Raw genomic sequence first — 21,570 nt, forward strand, 5'->3', positions numbered from 1 at the left:
CTCTCAAGAGCCTTCTCCAACACCACAGTTCAAAAGCATCAATTCTTTGGCGCTCAGCCTTCTTCACAGTCCAACTCTCACATCCATACATGACCACAGGAAAAAGTCAGGATAAGTACTATATAATAAGAAACATACTAGACCTGGTGAAATGTCTAACATGTAATAAATGTCTGATGTGGAAAAGACCCTGATGCTGGGAAAGACTGAGGGCAGGAGGAGAAGGGGACAACAGAGGATGAGATGGTTAAATGGCATCACTGACTCAGTGGACATGGGTTTGGATGAACTCTGGGAGTTGGTAATGGACAGGGAAGCCTGGCGTGCTGTGGTTCATGGGGTTGCAGAGTCAGACAGGACTGAGTGACTGAACTGAACTGATGTGTTGAAGGAGATAACAGATAAAGTGGAACAAAACATTTGAAGAATATGACTAAGAATTTACATAAATATGTGGAAAATATCAAGCCACAGACTCAAAAAATTTTATGAACCACAAGAAAGCATGTCCACAATGATATACATCACAGTGAAACTACTGGCACATCAAAGATTCAGACATAAAAACACAAATACAGAGAAACTGTCAGATGCATCCAGAAAGAAAATCTGTTGCCCTCAAAGAAGCAAGAAACAGACTAATGGCTAAATATGCAACACAAACATTAGGAACTAGAAGAAAATATTTTTTAAAATTAGAAGAAAATGCCTACTTATCTAGAATTATACATACAGCAAAAATATCCATAAAAATGTAAAGTAAAATAAGTATATTTTCAAATATAAAAAACTGACAGTCACATGCAGAACTACACACACACACAAACAATACACACCCACACATATATATTTATATATATATACTAAAAAGTTATTAAATTCTTTAGGTAGAAAGTCTGCATATAAATGCAGGAAAATATAAAGGCCATCAAAAGAATAAATATTTGAATACATCTAAATAAATGTCTAAAATATCATTTAATACATTGTGTGGTATAAATATTCGAAGATGCAAAATACATAGCAACAAAGATGGGAAAAGAATAAAAGAATTGTTGGGGAAAGGCTAAAAGTAACAGTTTGTATTAAAATGTAACAAATCAAGGATTCAAATTTTAATCCTTAGGCTAATCAGCTAAAGAATAGTATAATAATGAATAACAAAGTAAGAGAGGAAAAGTATGGAATAATTTACAAAAGACTTGATTAATCTAAAAGAAGATAAGAAAAGACAAAAGAAAAATATATAGAAAACAAATAAAAAAGATAGTTTAAAACTAAACATAATAGCTATTTGTTAAATGCATGTAGTGTGAATACTATGATTAAAAGACAATATTTGTTAAATGGAATTTTTTTAAGTCAGCCATTTATAACACACAAAAGATGCATCTTAAATGTAAAACTGTACAAATGTTGAAAGCAATTTTTTAAAAAAGAATGAAAAAAGATACATATGCAATTATTAGCCAAAATAAAATGTACCAATCTATAACTGTACTACTGCTAGAAAAAGTAGACTTTACTATAAGAATCACTGCTATAAATAAAGTGGAACATTTCAAAATGATAAAAAGTCCAATCTACTAGGCATATATAACAATACATAAAGGCTCAAAATACATAAATCAATAACTGACAGAATATAGAGAAGAAACTGACAAATCCATAATCATTGCGACATTTTATTATAAAAATTCATAGGGGTATGGACACTTCAGCAGCATAAGTAACCAATATAATGGACTTGAAATATTAGAGGACACTGCACAAACATAGAAGGCACATTCTTTTCAAGTATAAAATTGGCCATATACTACTAGAGAAAGCAAGCGCTTAGTCTCATTAGTGGTTAGGGAAATATATACTAAATTCACAATAAATTTATTACACATCAGAATCTCCAAAATTTAAAAAAAGTACAGACAAGACCTCATGCTGAAAAGAATGTGAAACAACTGGAAGTACTGCCTCTGAAAGTGTAGATTGGTGAAACTACTTTAGAAAAGTTTTTGGCTGAATCTACAAGACTGAACATAGATACATACCAGGATTCAGACTTTCTATTCCTAGACCAGTACCCCAGAGAAATGAACACATGTTCACCAAAAGATAGCAAGAGTCTTAGGAGAAACAGTGTACAATGGCCAGACTCTGGAAATGACTCAAATGCTTGTCAGCATTAAATGAATAAATACATTTTTACACACATATAATGAAATACCATAGAGTAACAAGATAGACTAACTACCACCATGTTCAACACTGCAGTAAATCTCAACAAACTACAATTTTCTAAACAAAAGATTCTGAACCGGATATTGATTCTCATACTAGATCATTTTGAACAAAATTAATCTACCATTATTAGGTTTTTTTTAGGGCTGCCGTAACGAAGTACCACAAACTGAATATCTAAAACAATAGACATTCATTTTCTCATAGTTCTGGAGACTAGAAATTCAAGTTGGCAGATTGGTTTCTTCTAAGACCTCTCTCTTTTGGTTTCTAGACCATCTTCTCCTTGTGTTTTCACATTGTCTTCCCTTTGAAACTATCTGTGTCCTAATCTCCTCTTCTTATAAGAACGTCAGTCATGTTGGATTAGGGTCCACTCTGATGACCTCTTTTTAACTTAATTACTCCTTAAAGATTCTATCTCCAAACACAGTCATATTTGAGGTCCTAGTGGTCAGAACTTCATCAAGTGAGTGAGGGGGAGTACAGTTTTGTCCCTAAAATTTATGTGTTTAAAATTCAGGATAATGTTACCTTTGGGGAGGACAAGGGTAGTATTTGGGAGGAGGCACAAGGAAACCAGGTATTCTTGGTTCTGATAATACATGTGTGCTTACTTACTTTATAAATGCTCATTAAGCCATATACTAAGGCTTTGTGCACTTTGATAAAGCTTGTCAGTCTTCATTTTTAAAAAGCATACTAAGAAAACATGAATTAATAAAAAGCAATTTATATCCATCAATTTACATAAATATAAAAAATTCAATGAAGTGTGAAGATTCATGCACTGCTGCGGAGGTTTAGTCGCTAAGTCGGGTCTGACTCTTGCAACTCCATGGACTGTAGCCTACCAGGCTCCAAAGCTCCAAGGCTCCTCTATTCATGGGATTCTCCAGGCAAAAATACTGGAGTGAATTGTCATTTCTTTCTCTAGAGGATCTTTCTGACCCAAGAATTAAACCTGGATCTCTTGCTGGTAAGTTTATAAATTAGTGAAACACCTTAGAGAGCCATTTGACATTGTAATGATAACAAAATAATTGATACTTATTGAGCACTGTTCTAGAGTTTGTAATTTAGTACAACAATGCCACAAATTATGAATTCTTAGGGTGTAAACTGAACTGCTATAGAAAAGAGACTAATAAAAAGCCAGCGGTTAAATAAGAGTCTATTTATCCTCCTTATGAGAGTCCAGCAGTAGATGGCTAACAGGACAGCTCTGCCAGGTTCAAGATTTCAAGACAGAGCTTCCATCTCTAGGGATAAGTTCTCTCTCTCTCTGTCTCTCCAACCATTCCTAGATAGCAGGAAGAGGAGAAGGACCCAGAATGTAGTCATATGTCCACATCTAGGAAGAATGCTAAAAGTGTAGCCATTATCTGGATGGCTTTGTATATACCTGAAACTATTCTAAGGATAAAGAGGATAATGGATACTGAAGTATAACAGGCAGTCTGTCATTCGCAGTTACTACTACTATTATCATTTTAGAGATCAAGAAACAGAGTCAAAGAGGATAAGGGTAAATGATCTGAACTCACACAAACAACATACCTACTGTATAACACGCTGCCGTTCTACATCTAATAAAATTAAAGTTGCACACCCTGTAGCCCAGCTATTTTAGCACATGTGCATAAAGAGACAATGCATTGCTGATTGTTAAATAAAAATCAAATAAACCAGACTAAACTAAAATGACATACAATGGAAACTTCTCAACCACTAAAACAAGATTTCAATATGAAAAAATCTCAAAATCATAATGCTGAAAGAAGTTGTAGAAAAAGTACATCCAATATGCTGTCACTTCTATAACATTTTAAAAGTGATATGTATTCTTTATGACTAAATAAATATGTATAAAAGTACAGCCTATGTGTAGAAACAATGCTCACAAATATATTAAAAATGGCAAAAAGCTAACAAATATTTAGTCTTATATGCTCATCATATTGGTTTTTGCTTTTTTGTATTTTAAAAAGCTACCAGTGGTGGCTAAGTTTTCTTTTCTAGGTATAACGATTTTATGGTGTGGATAGTTGGTGGGTAGTTGGATACAAATTATGCTTTTTTAATCCCTATAAATTATCAATATATTCTAAGAATATCAATACCTTTTGGATACCTCTCACACATAGAATTCATATAAAAGTCATTATTTTTTTATCTAGAAAATATAATTGGTCTAGGTGTGGTGGCTTACTCAGTTGACTCAGGATTCAAATTTTGCATTTAATTTTTGCAATAATTATGTAGAAGCGAAGTCATTTTTCTTTTATATAAATTATAAAATTTTCTATGTTTCTCATCCTCTTATACTTTCAAAATTCTTTCTTTTTCATCTAAAAACATTTCAGATGAATTCAAATTGGTGTACAATTTTAGACTATCAGTTGCATAGCCAGGTGAAAATTGGATTTATGTTTTTGTGACTAAACGAAAATAACACCAGACTTTGTCACATTTGGAAAGATTGAATCTTAAAAAATCTTCTATATTTATTTGGCTGTGCCAGATATTAGTTACAGCATGTGGGATCTGGTTCCCTGACCAGGGATGGAATTCAGGACTCCTGCACTGGGAGTGCAGAGTCTTAGCCACTGAACCACTAGGGAAGTTCCTAGACTGAGTTTTAAGTGAAGCAATTCCTTCACATATTTTTCTAGGTGTGGCAGAGGGAAGGAAAGGGAACCAGAGAGACCTTTAGATATTTTTGCTTTGAAGGGCAGACTCAGGTGTGATGTAGAGAGATTATAGAGTCAAGATTTTCAAATGGATTTTCTAATTATTCTTGAGGCACTGCTTTTCTCTTCTTGTTGTTTAGTCATCAAGTCATGTCTGACTCTTTTGCAACCCCATCCATGGACTGTAGCTCACCAGGCTCCTCTGTCCATGAGGTTTCACAGGTAAGAATATTGGAGTGAGGTGCTATTTCCTTCTCCAGGGGATCTTCCCAACCCAGGGATCAAATCTGCATCCCCACATTGGCAGGCAGATTCTTTATCACTGAGCCATCAGGGAAGTATTATTAAACCCAGACACGCTGCCTTGGTTTAAAACAATTCAGGATAAGAATAAAGCAGACATTAATAACATCATCATTCTTTTCTCTTATCAAATGCTGATATATTCAAGATGGATTTGGAAATTATTGGCACCTAAATACTCCTCCATTATTTAAAGTTGATGAATACCTAAATTAATACTTAGACCCTTCTGTAATGAGACAGACAGAATTAAAAGAAGGATAGAGAGGTTTTTTTTTACATTTGAACCAAAATTACTTTATTACTTAGTATAGCTGAAATCATCAAAGACAGATTCCATGTTTTAACAATGGCTTCTCTACAGTTTACAGGGATATTGTTCTACAGAGGAAAAACAAACTGAGAAATTTTATAAGAGGGCATTCTTGGTTCAGAGTGTATTATAAATGATGTGCTATTAGTTTCAGACCCAACCAAAAAAGAGACAAGGTTTTAATGTTAAAACACTAAAATTGATTTATTGATATTATACTTGTCAAACACAGGAGAAACTTTTTTATGATGTTGATAAAGTGAGCATAGAATTCACTCTTGGCTATAGATATAGTTTCTTATGTAATGTGACTACAAAAACAATTTCTTGAGGGTTCTCTGAGGAGCAAATTGGGTAGAAGTAGACCACTAAAACTTCACTGTATTCTTGGAAAATGGAGGCTAATAATGACCCCATCTCTTTCAGGCAGCTAAACTTTTCCAGCTTCACATCTAAAGATTCACATAAGAAATGCATGATAGGCATGCCTATAAAATTTCTTACAATTCCTTTGGGGTGAAATGAAATAAAAATTTGATCAACTTCATTTCTTCAGCTTTGATCTCTCCTCTAATTTATTTGGCCTAGATTTCTCAAAAAAAGAGACTCTAAAACAAAGTCTTACATACTGATAGTTTATTCAGGGAATAATCTCAGGGAGAAAGGAAGGAGGACATAGGGAGTGAGATAGGGAGAAAGGGAAAGCTAATTAAAGGGTGCATATTGAATTGGCCATTACTATGGGTAATACTGCACCCTCCTATCAAAAATTCTCAGGCACTTCATGGAATATATCTCAGATTGTCCAACTGGGGGAAAAAAAAAAACAAGAGAAATATTTATTTATTGGCTCCATTGCCCTCATTAGTTAAGAGTGGGCTCACTCCCTTGCAGTTCACGTTTGTGTGCTCATGAAGGTCCAGAGTCATGCACGCATCTCATATTGCAGTATCAGAAGTGTCTTGGAGCAGAAAGTGAGGGTTATGTGGCACAAGCATTAAGAAACACCTGAGCAAAGCTGGTACAAATCTGCCGAGAATATACGAAGCAGGATACCAGAAGTATATGATGTCGTGTATCCTTTGCACCTTAAGATCTTGTGTTCCCCATCAATTAATTCCTTTAAGTCAAGTTCTTCAGAGTTCCTTTCTAGGTCACGACCACTTGCAATATTTATGAAGATTCATACTTGATACTAAAGAATCTTAGTGCAAAAAGTTGCATTCCTTGGCTACAACTGATACTGAAATTGATACTTACCATCTCACTCCTCTACTACTCAGCTTGTCTAGGTTGCTTGTCCAGTGTGATGACCTATACTGTCCTCCCTAAAGGATCTGAGCTCTTAATGCATTTCTTTTCTAAAGCTGTGGTTGCTGGACATCCATTTATCATTATTACTGAGCACAGAACCCCCAAAGACATCCCCAAATACCCTTCAGTCCAGGCAAACTTTCTTCTTTTCCATCACATAGTAGCAACCCTAGATCTTCAAGAAAATTAGAGTCAATCACTGTAAGTTAATCCTTTATTTGGTGACATGAAAAACCAAAAATGACCAGGTGGGAGGTGGAATTTAAGTTCAGAGGAATCTTCCAGTATCCTCTGGCATACATGTTCACTTCCTGGGAACTGAGACTTTTGATCTGGCAGGGCACAAATAGGAAACTCGAATTCCAAAAGACAATCACTGACGGTGAGAAGGTTCTGTATTACCTCTCTTTGATTCGTGGGTCCAGTTGTTTTGACAACTCAGCACCAAATATCAGATATTGGATAGCAAATATACCACATCCCAGACTATGGCTACCCACCTTGGTGCACTAGCTGAGATGCTTCTAAGCAATATATATATAGTCTGGAGCTACTTGTCTTTTGCCACAAAATGAGTACCTTCATCTGAGTCACTATTATATGGGATATGATAAAAATGGATTGGCATTTTGTAATTTCTCAGATGGTGGTGCTTGCTGAGACAAGGTTTATATATAAAGTAAAACCCATATCTCTACTAAGTGTCAGTACTGACTGGGACCTCATTACTTCCTCAGTGGTGAAAGGAATTTGATTTAACGGACATACTGTCAGAAAACTTCCTTGCACCTCAAGGGACTGCGCTGCATCTAGGGTTTCAACCAGTCCTTTCCTGTATCATGTGCTGTGCTGCGCTTAGTCACTCAGTTGTGTCTGACTCTTTGCAGACGTGAATGGACTGCAGCCTCTCAGGCTCCTCTGTCCATGGGGATTCTCCAGGCAAGAATGCTGGAGTAGGTTGCCATGTTCTCCTCCAGGGGATCTTCCCAAACCAGGGATCAAACCCAGGTCTCCCTCATTGCAGGCAGTTTCTTTATCATCTGAGCCACTCAAATTCTAGTCAATTTCCACCAAGGAAAAACAGCACATACTTAGCTCTCTGCTAAAGCACCCATGACTTTGTTCTAGAATTCTAGATGTCTGAACTGTGACCTTTCTGGTAGAACTCAATAGATATTCTACCTTGCATATTTAACCGCCATGGATAGCCCGAGCACTCTCAGATCTTGAGGCAAATGGCCTAAGTGCCAAGCAGTTCTCACTGAGTCTGGATCTGTATACAATTTTGCCTTATTCTGAGTAGCACTCAAAGCTGAGAGCCTTTTGTGAGTCAGAGCATTGTTCCCACGAGTAGCATTTTTTGCCTTTAATTCCAAAGGCCCACAAAGCATTGAGCTTCTTTCGTTTTTTAATGTTATTGGGGTATAGTTGATTTACAATGTTGTGTTAGTTTCAGGTGAACAGCAAAGTGATTGAGTTTCTTTTTAATGAGAAGGGCTGCAATAAGTAGCAACTTGCCCTTAACCTTAGAAAGATTGTTTCTGTATAGCCAAGATCATTAGAGCTATAAAAACTTCAATAGAATAGGTCCTCTAGAACTTCTGAGAGTTTATTCTCTCTCCTGTGCCATTTGTCAATCTTAGTGACCATTCAACTCATTTTCGACTATCTGTTCATCCTCTACAGTTAGCATGACATAACCAATACGGTGGACAAGTGTCATGGATAGGCAGAATATATCAACTGGGGTTTAGATATAATAAAATTGTTGTAATAACCAGACTTCCATGTACAAATATCCATCAGGAAACTACAAATATAAGATTTTTTCAGTTCAGTTCAGTTCAGTTGCTCAGTCGTGTCTGACTCTTTGCGACGCCATGAATTGTAGCACGCCAGGCCTCCCTGTCCATCACCATCTCCCAGAGTTCACTCAAACTCACGTCCATGAAGTCAGTGATGCCATCCAGCCATCTCATCCTTTGTCATCCCCTTCTCCTCCTGCCCACAATTCCTCCCAGCATCAGGGTCTTTTCCAATGAGTCAACTCTTCACATGAGGTGGCCAAAGTACCAGAGTTTCAGCTTCAGCATCATTCCCTCCAAAGAAATCCCAAGGCTGATCTCCTTCAGAATGGACTGGTTGGATCTCCTTGCAGTCCAAGGGACTCTCAAGAGTCTTCTCCAACATCACAGTTCAAAAGCATCAATTCTTCGGCACTCAGCTTTCTTCACAGTCCAACTCTCGCATCCATACATGACCACTGGAAAAACCATAGCCTTGACTAAACGGACCTTTGTTGGCAAAGTAATGTCTCTGCTTTTCAATATGCTATCTAGGTTGGTCATAACTTTTCTTCCAAGAAGTAAGCGTCTTTTAATTTCATGACTGTTTAACCAATTTAAAAAATTAATGAATATGCATGAAGATATTGGTTTGGCAATAAATTGTACGAGGGTGGCAAGGTCTTCCAGAAATAAATAAGTCCTCAAGTGAAAATAACACAAAAGAGCCGTAAACAAATTCTGTTGTTTTGAGCTGCTGCATGGCCTTGTGCTGTCATTATTTTTAAATTAGAAGATAAAATGTTGTACAACAACACTTGAAACTAATATAATATTATATTATAATATTATTATAAGTTTAAAAAAAGATAATGTATTAAATGTGGCCAGTGCACTAGGATCTACATGGTTATGAAAATAAGTGTAAATAAACACAGTGTAGGGATCAAGGACAGTGAAGAATGATCATCGGTTTAAGAGCCAGCAGCAGGACTCTGCCTAGAAAAGTGGAGAAGACTATTTTGGCTTGGCCAATCTGATGAGACATTTTTGATATGAGAAATTAGCTTTAAGCATATGGTCTGTAAAACCTATGTATAAGATAAAATGACCTTTTAAAAATTATATTGGAGATTTCACATAAGCTAGCTAGAAAGGGAAAAAAAAACCAACAACCATTCGATTGGCAAAGAGAAGAAATGTGATGGGGATGGGAATCCAAGAAGAGGAGATAAGCAGTGAAATTTTTCCATCAGGAGATTGCATAGTGGGAGGAAAGGATCAGGATAATGGCAACACTTTAAAGGGTAAGAACTTTATATTTAAACCATCTGATCTGCATAAGCCTCTTGCCTTGCCTCATTTACCCCCTAAAATAAGTAAAATCTATGACCTACATTGGCTTTCTGTGAGTGTTTTGGAAAGAAATCAAGGAAAAGGCACTATGCTCCACATCAGTATCAACTTAAGACATACAAAAGAAAATAATAAAAGACAGGGAATTTCTCATAAGTAAAAAATCAGAGAGAGAAGTGTGTACATATTGGAAAGAATGCTAATCCTTCCATCCCACACAGAAAAGAAGATAGGCTATCGTAAATAACATTATCTCTATTGCTAAATAACACACATTTTATTAAAGGAAAAAAACAGTTTTAAAATGTTTTTAATAAAGTCTACCATACATACATCAAAGTGCAAAAATCCTAAGAGTGCAGTTTGATAATTAATTACCAATCGAGCATACTTATGAGACTACACAGATCAATAAATAGAACCTGGGGAAGGAGGCAGTGGGACAAATTGAGAGAGTAGCATTGAAACATATACATTATATTGTGTAAAATAGATAGCCAGTGGGAATTTGCTGTATGACACAGGGAGTTCAACGCAATGTTCTGTGACAGCCTAGAGGGGTGGGATGGGATGGGAGGTGGGAGAGAGGTTCAAGAGGGAGGGGATGTATGTATACTAATGGCTGATTCATATTGATGTATGGCAGAAACCAATACAACATTGGAAAGCAATTATCCTCCAATTAAAAATAAATTTCAAAAAGAAATAGGACCTTATCAGATTCCCAGAAATCCTTATCCTGCTCATTAAAATTACTACTCCCACTCTCCTCTCCAAATATAATCACTGTTGTGAGTTTTAAGATCATAAATTAGTTTTGCTTGCTTTTGATTTTCATAGGAGTGATATTGTAGTACACATTTTTTTTGATTCTGGCTTGCTTCTCTTGCTCAATTCTATGTGAGATTCATTCATGTTGTTCCACTTATCATTCGTTATCATGGCTGTATAATATTCCATTGTATGATTATTTTTTTCCATATTTTATTTATACTTTCTACAGTTGATGAAAATTTGAATATATTTCAGTTTGGGGCTATGATATATCTTTTGGAGAACAAAAGGTTTCATTTCTAATAGATATATACCTAGAAGTGAAATTGCTGCATCAAAGTATATATGATATATAACTTTAGTATAAAGTGTATATAGAATTATATATCATGGCTATTTCTTGGGACTGATTCTGTAGCCATCTTGGTTATCTTGCAAGTGACATAAAATCCTTTTGAATAAATTTTTTTCTGTTTAGATCAGCCAGTAAGGGCTTATTTCTTTGCTAAGAAAAAAATATTCAAGTACTGGTCCTTTGAAAATGAATAAGGACATACCTGAAATACCCATTGGTTCAGAACAACATCACTAAATGTAAAAGAGAAAACAGTATCAGAGGCAGCTGTCTATTTAATTACCTATCAACAGATGCAGATGAGAATGCTGGTCCAGAAACTTGGAGTGGAGAAAGCCACAAAATGTCAAGATTGATTCATTCAGCATCACAGAGGCAGCCTACTTCTTTACTTCTTTTGGTGGGGCTCATCAGAAAGACACAGCAGTGAAAAAAAGAACTTTTTAAAAGCCATCCCTTGGACTAGTGTAATGTAAAAGGCCATCCCAGGGAGAGCCCAGGCGTGGATCCATATGGTTTGTGAGTCTTTTTCGCTGTGACATTTTTATGAAGGTTATGTATATGTCCCGTTCATCTTCATTCTCCTGGTGCTAATTGCTGTCTACTGGACCTTGCTACTGTGTACAGAGACCACATGCTTCCCCGACACTGCCCCGGCTGCGGTGTGCCACATGGCCCTGCTGTCCTCAGATAAGAACCTGCTGCTGTCTGACCACAACAGCTGGAAATGTTCCGCCTTGAAGAGCTTATCTTGTGGAGACTTGAGCTGAGCTATGACACAGTCGACAAGCGCACAGAATGAGTGGATTCTCTGGGGGCAGCTTATGGCAGCCAAAAAGCCTCCCATGCGCCGTTGGATGAGGACTTCGTGTTTGGAATTGATAGCGAGCTTTACTGTGGACACTTCCTGTGAAGAGAATGTTGTGTTGAAGACAGCAAGTGGTACACGAGAGCCACGACCACAACTTTTCCAACCATCAGGCCCTCTCTGGGGCTCTCAGCTATTTATTGATTTTTTTCCCCTTGATTAGGAGCAGGGAATAATGAAAGACCACAACCCTTCGATTTTTTTCTCCTTCATCTTTTTTCTAATTTATAAAGCATCTGTAATCCAAGACTTGCAACCTTACTGATAATTGACCTCTATTCCCATGCTCCTTCCTGGTCTTAAATCTCTGCCTCTCCAGCCCCTCCCCAAGTCATCTGTATCCAACATTTTTGGTTTTCATTCCCTTGCTTTTTAAAATAATCCTATCACGTATGTCTGTATGCTTAACCAACGTAGTGTTTAGTTACTGAGTTTTATAACAAATGTGCACATGCTAAGTTGCTCCAGTTGTATCCCACTCTTCGTGACCCTATGTAGCCTGCCAGGCTCCTCTGCCCACAGGATTCTCCAGGTAAGAATACAGGAGTGGGTTGCCATGCCCTCCTCCGGGGGATCTTCCCAACCCAGACATCGAACCTGCGTCTCTTATCCCTCCTGCACTGGTAGGTGAGTTCTTTACCAGTAGCACCACCTGGGAAGCCCTTGTAAAAGTGGCATCATACAGTCAGCCCTTCCTATCTGCAGGTTTGGCATCTGCAGGTTCAACCAAATTGTCCATCCATGGCTGGTTGACTTTGCGGATGCAAAACCGCAGATACACGAAGCCCACCGCACAGTGTTCTGGAACTTGCCTTTTTTTTTTTTTTTTTTTTCAGTTACCACTATGTTTCTAAGATTCCTCCATGTAGTTCTGTGGAATAAAGGTCACTGATGTTTCCTGCTATATACTAGTCTTTGTATGACTAGACCAGAGCGTGTTTATTTGTATCCCTGTTGACATTTGGGTTGTTTCTGGTTTTTCAGAAGTCTGAACAGAACTGCTCTGAACGTGTTTGTCCATGGCAGGTTGTTCACATGTTTTGTTTCACATAATAGGGCCAAAGGGTCGGTTCTACTTTACCAGCAATCTGTGTCTTCCTGTGGATCCACCTTCTCTCAACACTTGGTCTATTTGATTTCACAGATTTGTTTTGCTAGGCAGAGGGAAATGTTCCCAATTAGAGTGAGTGAGACAGTCAATGCTATTCAGGCTAAGAAAGGTGCTCTTAGCTACCAGTCTTGCACTTTTCAGCACGTCATTTCTTTTGCTTTTGATACGTTTTATTCATACCTGTCGATTCAGGTGTTGCTTAGGAGTAGGGTCCAGCAACATCTTTCAGAGAAAAAAGCATGGATAATCGGGTCAGAGGGAAAACCTCTCCTTCTCCTTCTCTCATGAACCATCCTAGGGCTCTCTGTCACATGTCAATAAGACTAATTCTTGGTCTTCCTCAACCTTATACCTTTGTAGCAGTGATAGAAAAAATATAAGGCAGGTGATATTTGATCTGGACACTCCACTGCTCAAGTATTAATGATGGCTCAGTACTGGGTGCTCCTAGACCTATACCTGCCCTTGGAAACATTTAGATTTGTATTCTGTGGGCAGGGGGTGGGGTATGTGTGGAAGGGGAGATTCAGGGATATAGGCCAGTGACTTTCTCTTCTTAGTAACATCAAAGTATGTGTGTTACCCTCAGAAACAAGGCATCAACTCATGAAGGCCCTGATCTGCTCTGTGCTGATGGGAGAGGGTTAGCATTCCAATCTAGGTAGCAAAGGGGTATTTCCCCAGGAATATTCCATGGCATGAATTTCAAGCTTGGTAGGAAGGAGGCCTTCCCAAGTGGTATAGAATCTGCCTGCCAATGCAGAAAACACAGGTTCAATCCCTGGGTCAGCAGAGAAGGCAGTGGCAACCCACTCCAGTATTCTTGCCTGGAAAATCCCATGGACAGAGGGGAAGAGGGGGCCACAGTCCATGGAGTCCCAAAAGAGTCAGACAAGACTTAGTGACTAAACAAATGGTGCAAAAATAGGAAAGAAGACAAGGCAAAAAGGCAATTGAAAACACACCAATTAGTTGACTTAATCTTGAAGCTAGGCCAAATCTCACTTTGAAAAACTTTAGGCAGAGAATCAGGTTTGTTATTCACTTATGTGAATTTAATTTTCGTCTCAGGAAACCTACAAATTCTCTCTGTCAGCCTTTGCAGAGATTTGGATTCTGTCTCTATAATAAACTTGAAATTTTAAAATAAAGTCTGCACTTTTTCTGTTCAGACATTTCTATATTTGGACAGCCCTTATTTCATGCTGCATTTCCTAATGATCAGCTGGCTGTTTCAAGTTACATAACTACAAATTTGAAGTTTGGTGAGCTCTCTGTCTCCAAATTTTTTCTGAAGTCCTAGAAAATACATGGTATGTTCAAGGTCACAGTTTGCTCTTGGAATTTCTGAAAATATCTGCACATGCTGATTTAGGGTACTGTAGCCTTTCTCAAGCAGAGACTTTGTTCATTTGTTATGTATGCTTGGATAAAGATGTTTTATTCTCCTTTTTTAAAGGGACTCTACTATTGGAGAAGTGGTGTAGAAAAGAATAGTGGAATTTACTAGCTAAAAAAAAAAATTCTGAATTGTAAAAATGCAATGCTTTGGCCAAAACACACTTCCTCTCTTGTTCCTTGTCATAAGAAGTATGTGTGTGTATAATAAATAAGCTACTTGCCATTGCTTTTTATTCCCTGGAAATAGACTTTTTAATTCACTCGACATTTTCCAAATTAAGCAAAGGAAATTGGAAGATAAATTTATGACTACAGTTTCTGGGGAATAAACATGAGGCCAACTGGACATAACCCTAGTGAAATAAGGGTGGTGCAACAAAGGAATGAAATCAGAACAGTCTAACTAGCCAATAAGGATGAATCATAGAATAATACAATCTTAAGTCCGAAGGGATTCTTAAAGGCCATCTAATCCAGCAACATAAGTTAGACCAAAGAATATTTTGGCTCAGTAACATAAAGCCAACGTTGGGTGGTTTGTTTTCCAGAACTATTCAAAAATTTCTGGAAAAATCAGATGTGCTTTGCACTTTTATTCTAACCTCAAACTCATAGCCTAGAGGTCTTCAAAGTGTAATCTATGGGTGGGCCACAAGGGGAGCCTCGGAGTCCTCTGAAATGAAACACGAAATTGTGTGGGATTCTATACATGTGCGCTTTTATTCTAGTACAGTAAATATTTATCAGTGTAACCCAAATAAACAGAAGCTCTTTGGGATCCTCAATAATTAAAGAAAATAAAATAAAAAATTAACAGTCCCGAGACCAAAGAGTTTGAGAAACTTTGTCTTTACATTACTGCTATCTTTCATTTCTTTCACAAAATAAATACTTAGTGTTTTCTCCTGGGTCTCAAGACAAATACTTTAATGCCTCCAAACTGAAATGTCTGCTTGGGTCTCCCCCAATCTCAGTGTTGCAGATTAATCATATTGAAATTTTAGTTTCATCATAGAATCTAAAGTGACCTGTAAAGATAATTTATTTATTTTAACAGTGGTGAAACTCAGATCCAGGAAAATAAACAATTTGTCCCAGGTCATATAGGTAGAGGCAACTACTTCTCATCTTGGGCTCAAAACTTCCAGACTTCAAAGTCCAAAATTCCTAGGCTGGCATTGATAATGGACCCTACTACTTGTCCTAACACAGCCCCTTGCTTGAGATAGCTCATGCCTTTCCTGTCCCCAGAACCCAACAACCCACTGTTACCTCCAGGTGAAGAACTTCTGTTTAGATAGAGCTGGTTTTCGTACTCACTGTTTCCCAAACCCAGAATAATTCCTACCCTTTTAAATCCTAATTACTTTACATTACATGGCAGAGAACAATTACATATAATGATGCCCTAAATCTTATGTGTAATATATTATCAAACAATTCTTGCCTGTCTCCCCACCCCAGAGTCTCACTGCATAAAAACAACCACTTTCAATTCTCCACCATTTCTTCTGTTGTATATCTCCACATTTCAAAATAGCACACATTGAAATGATGTTTCCTAATGTTTGTGACATTGTACAGGAGACGGGGATCAATACCATCTCTAAGAAAAAGAAATGCAAAAAGGCAAAATGGCTGTCTGAGGAGGGCTTACAAATAGCTGTGAAAAGAAGACAAGTGAAAAGCAAAGGAGAAAAGGAAAGATACAAGCATCTGAATGCAGAGTTCCAAAGAGTAGCAAGGAGAGAAAAGAAAGCCTTCTTCAGCGATCAGTGCAAAGAAATAGAGGAAAAGAACAGAATGGGAAAGACTAGAGATCTCTTCAAGAAAATTAGAGATACCAAGGGAACATTTCATGCAAAGATGGGCTCGATAAAGGACAGAAATGGTATGGACCAAACAGAAGCAGAAGATATTAAGAAGATGTTGCAAGAACACACAGAAGAACTGTACAAAAAAGGTCTTCATGACCCAGATAATCATGACGGTGTGATCACTCACCTAGAGCCAGACATCCTGGAATGTGAAAGTCAAGTGGGCCTTAGGAAGCATCACTACAAACAAAGCTAGTGGAGGTGATGGAATTCCAGTTGAGCTATTTCAAATCCTAAAAGATGATGCTGTGAAAGTGCTGTACTCGGTATGTCAGCAAATGTGGAAAACTCAGCAGTGGCCACAGGACTGGAAAAGGTCAGTTTTCATTCCAATCCCAAAGAAAGGCAATGCCAAAGAATGTTCAAACTACTGCACAATTGCACTCATCTCACATGCTAGTAAAGGAATGCTCAAAATTCTCCAAGCCAGGCTTCAGGAATACATGAACTGTGAACTCCCTGATGTTCAAGCTGGTTTTAGAAAAGGCAGAGGAAACAGAGGTTAAATTGCCAACATCCGCTGGATCATGGAAAAAGCAAGAGAGTTCCAGAAAAACATCTATTTCTGCTTTGTTGACTATGCTAAAGCCTTTGACTGTGTGGATCACAATAAACTGTGGAAAATTCTAAAAGAGATGGGAACACCAGACCACCTAACCTGCATCTTGAGAAACCTAGATGCAGGTCAGGAAGCAACAGTTAGAACTGGACATGGAACAACAGACTGGTTCCAAATAGGAGAAGGAGTATGTCAAGGCTGTATATTGTCACCCTGCTTATTTAACTTCTATGCAGAGTACATCATGAGAAATACTGGGCTGGAGGAAGCACAAGCTGGAATCAAGATTGCTGGGAGAAATATCAATAACCTCACGTAGGCAGATGACACCACCCTTATGGCAGAAAGTGAAGAACAACTAAACAGCCTCTTGATGAAAGTGAAAGAGGAGAGTGAAAAAGTTGGCTTAAAACTCAACATTCAGAAAACGAAGATCATGGCATCTGGTCCCATCACTTCATGGGAAATAGATAGGGAAACAGTGGAAACAGTGTCAGACTTTATTTTGGGGGCTCCAAAATCACTGCAGATGATGACTGCAGTCATGAAATTAAAAGATGCTTACTCCTTGGAAGGAAAGTTATGACCAACCTAGATAGCATATTAAAAAGCAGAGACATTAATTTGTCAACAAAGGTCCGTCTAGTCAAGGCTATGGTTTTTCCAGTAGTCATGTATGGATGTGAGGGTTGGACTATAAAGAAAGCTGAGCACTGAAGAATTGATGCTTTTGAACTGTGGTGTTGGAGAAGACTCTTGAGAGTCCCTTGGACTGCAAGGGGATCAAACCAATCCATTCTAAAGAAAATCAGTCTTGGGTGTTCATTGAAAGGACTGATGTTGAAGTTGAAACTCCAACACGCTGGCTACCTGATGCGAAGAGCTGACTCATTTGAAAAGACCCTGATGTTGGGAAAGATTGAGGGCAAGAGGATAATTGGACGACAGAGGATGAGATGGTTGGATGGCATCACCTACTCAATGGCTATGAGTTTGGGTGAACTCCGGGAGTTGGTGATGGACAGGATGGCTTGGCATGCTGTGGTTCATGGGGTCGCAAAGGGTTGGACATGACTGAGTGACTGAACTGAACTGAACTGAACTGAATGTTTTAATATTATAAATTATCCATTGACTACCTACAATTTAAGATTAAGATTTAACTCTTTAACTTTGTCACTTATGACACAGACATGTCCTCTCCTAGTCTTCCAATTTTGCGATGTCACAATATTTGGCTAAATGAATATTTGGTATATCAGATTGTGCCATATAAAGTTGTTGTTGTATAACCATTTTGTCATTTTTTACTCTTTATTTTTAGTTTACATACAGTGAAAACATGTGTCCATTCACAAATAACACACTCCCTTACTTACTGTCACTTAACAGCAAATTTAAAAATCAGGAATTCTGAGTTCTCTCATTTTTTCTTCTTTTTCAAAATTGTTTTGGCAGTTCTAGCTCTTCTTTCCATGTAAATTTTAGAATCCGAATAAGGAGGTATTTTGTTTTTTGTTTTTAACCAGTTTATTTTATCCAGAGGAGGACTTTTCCATTGGGGATTCACATGCCTACTGCCACGACTGCACTATTGCACCACTGGGGCTGGCCTCAGGGGCAGAGCCAAGAGAGAAAAAGAGAGAAAAGGGGAGATTCTCCTAACACTCTCCACTTACATTGCTATTATTCCTTTTCAGATGCTTTTGAACTGCGGCGTTGGAGAATACTCTTGAGAGTCCCTTGGACTGCAAGGAGATCCAACCAGTCCATTCTGAAGGAGATCAGCCCTGGGATTTCTTTGGAGAGAATGATGCTAAAGCTGAAACTCCAGTACTTTGGCCACCTCATGAGAAGAGTTGACTCATCGGGAAAGACTCTGATGCTGGGAGGGATTGGGGGCAGGAGGAGAAGGGGACGACAGAGGAAGAGATGGCTGGATGGCATCACCGACTTGATGGACAGGAGTCTGAGTGAACTCCGGGAGTTGGTGATGGACAGGAAGGCCTGGTGTACTGCGATTCATGGGGTCGCAAAGAGTCGGACACAGCTGAGCGACTGAACTGAACTGAAATGAACATTTAAATCAGTAGATTTTTTAGTAAAGTAGGTTACCCTCCACAATGTGAGTGGTCTCATCCAGTCAGTTGAAAGGCTTAGGACAAAAAAGTAAGGTCCCCAGAAGAAGGATTTCTGCCTCTAAACTGCATTTAGGTTCAAGATTACAACATCAACTCTTCCCTGGGTCTGTCCTGCAGACTTTTGGTCTTTCAACTACTACAGTCACATGAGTCAACTCCTTAAAATAAATCTAGATTAATACATACAGATATAGATACAAATACGTCATGTGCTGTTCTATTGGTTCTGTTTCTCTGGATAACCTTGACTAATACAGCTACCTAAACAGATGCTTTTTAAAAAATTAATTATTCCTTTATAGTAATACCAAATAAAAGTTAATAAAACTTTTATGATAAAGTTAAGTTAAATTCAATATATAAATTCAAGCAGAGTCCCAATTACTATTGCTGAATAACAAACAATCCCAAATTTGGGAGCATAAAATAATCACTTTATTATTCTCACAAATTCTAAGTGTTAAGAATTCAGAAAGAGCAAAGTGGTGACAGGATATCTGAGGTCTCAGTTAGAAACACTTGAGAGATAAAAGTGACTCAGTAGCTAGAGACTTGGATCATCTTAAAGTTTGCTTACACACATCTAGTGCTTGATTTTAACAAAAGGTGAGACTTCAGCTGGAACTGCTGAGCAGATCATGTGCAAGTGACCTCTCTCTGTGGCTGCAGCTTTCTCACAACAGGGTAGCAAGGTTCCAGGATCATTCCAAGAGAGCTAAGTGGGTGCTGTATCACCTTCTACGGCTAACCTTTGAAGTCTCTTAATATCACTTACTCTGGAGTTACCAAGTCACTTGGATTCAAAGAGGGAATTTTTGCACTTCTTTTTGGGATAAGTCAGAGAAGGCAATGGCACCCCACTCCAGTACTCTTGCCTGGAAAACCCCATGGATGGAGGAGCCTGGTGGGATGCAGTCCATGGGGTCGCTGAGAGTAGGACACGACTGAGCGGCTTCACTTTCATGCATTGGAGAAGGAAACAGTAACCCACTCCAGAGTTCTTGCCTGGAGAATCCCAGGGACGGGGGAGCCTGGTGGGCTGCCATCTATGAGGTTGCAGAGTCGGGCACGACTGAAGCGACTTAGCAGCAGCAGCAGCAGACGGGATAAGTGCCAAAACCATGTTGCTGGAAGAGTATAATAGGAATTAAGGATAATGTCATTGTTTGAAAATGCAGTCTGCCATGGACTCAAAATAAAATATTTCAATTAATATTTCCAAAATATTCTATAAAGGACCCTGTTGAGAATGAATATTTTAGAGCCATGGGAAATCAATCAGTAAGAAAGGAGTACTTGTGACTGTATCTACATTGTTAAAGATCACTTCTGGAGGGATGACTTAAGTATGATAAAACAGTAAATATAGGTAAGTCCCTGAGAAGTTTCTAGAAGTAGTCCCGATGAGAAATAGTGGTAGCTCTACTCTAAGGTTGAGGGGAAATGGAAAAAACTACATGGATTTGATAAAAGTGTCGGATAAAATCCATAGGATTTGCTGACAGATGGATACAGGGCAGAGGTGTTGAAAGAGAGGAAGATGTCATAAACATCTCTTGTTTGCACAACTTGGAGGGACCATGGTGCCATTCACTAGAGCCACAGGAAAGGTTTTGGGAAACATTATAATTTTTTTTTAATTTGAATAATAAGAATTACATTTAACATCTTTCTGAAATAATTGTTTCTCTAAAAAGAACAAAATTAATTTTGTGGTTAGTTAGATGATGAGTGGCTCTGATGAATTAGCTGGAAATTATTTTCCAGCTTAAAAATTAGAGGAAAGTGTTTTGTTTCTCAAATCTTTAGAAAAATGATCCTTCCTAAGTGCTCAAGTTGAGCCCTTTTGTCATTATTATATCACTGTGGCCAAACCACTGTTACTTTTCCAGCTCCACCCTGAGTTTATTTCATAATTCATAATTTTAAGTATCAGAATTCAGCCACACCTGTTGATATTTTTTCAGAATAAAGTGAAGGTCACTGATGCAATTTAACTGAGGAGTCTGTTTGGAAGGAGCATTCAGGAAAACCCAGAATGACAGTGGTGGAAGTGGGTGCCTAATCACTTGGGCTGGCTACAGAAGAACACATTTTGGAAAAGAAGAAAACTGAAAAGAGATCAACAGGAGAAATAACCTGGAAAAATGGGGGCTCAGTCTCCAGAGGTGATTGTCCTCTGGCCATTTCTCCTTGCCGCTCTCTCTGAAACAAAGAACTGAAAGAAGACAGAGAAGATCCTTTCTGGATTTTATTGTTTTGCTGGAAAATAACACTTTAGCAGATATTAGTTTTGTAATAGAAATTATGGGTCTCCTTAAAATGTGAGAATTACATTTCTATGAAATGCAATTTTACCTTCTATAATATTTTCTTTTTCTACTTTTTCAAAGAACAGCAGTTTTAGTTTGTAAAGTGGAGTTTACAGTACCCCCCTAGCAAAATTGTGGTTGATATGAAATAATATATGTAAAGGACCTAAG

This window comes from Ovis aries, chromosome 8 (genome assembly GCF_016772045.2).
Source record: "Ovis aries strain OAR_USU_Benz2616 breed Rambouillet chromosome 8, ARS-UI_Ramb_v3.0, whole genome shotgun sequence".
Lineage (NCBI taxonomy): Eukaryota > Metazoa > Chordata > Mammalia > Artiodactyla > Bovidae > Ovis > Ovis aries.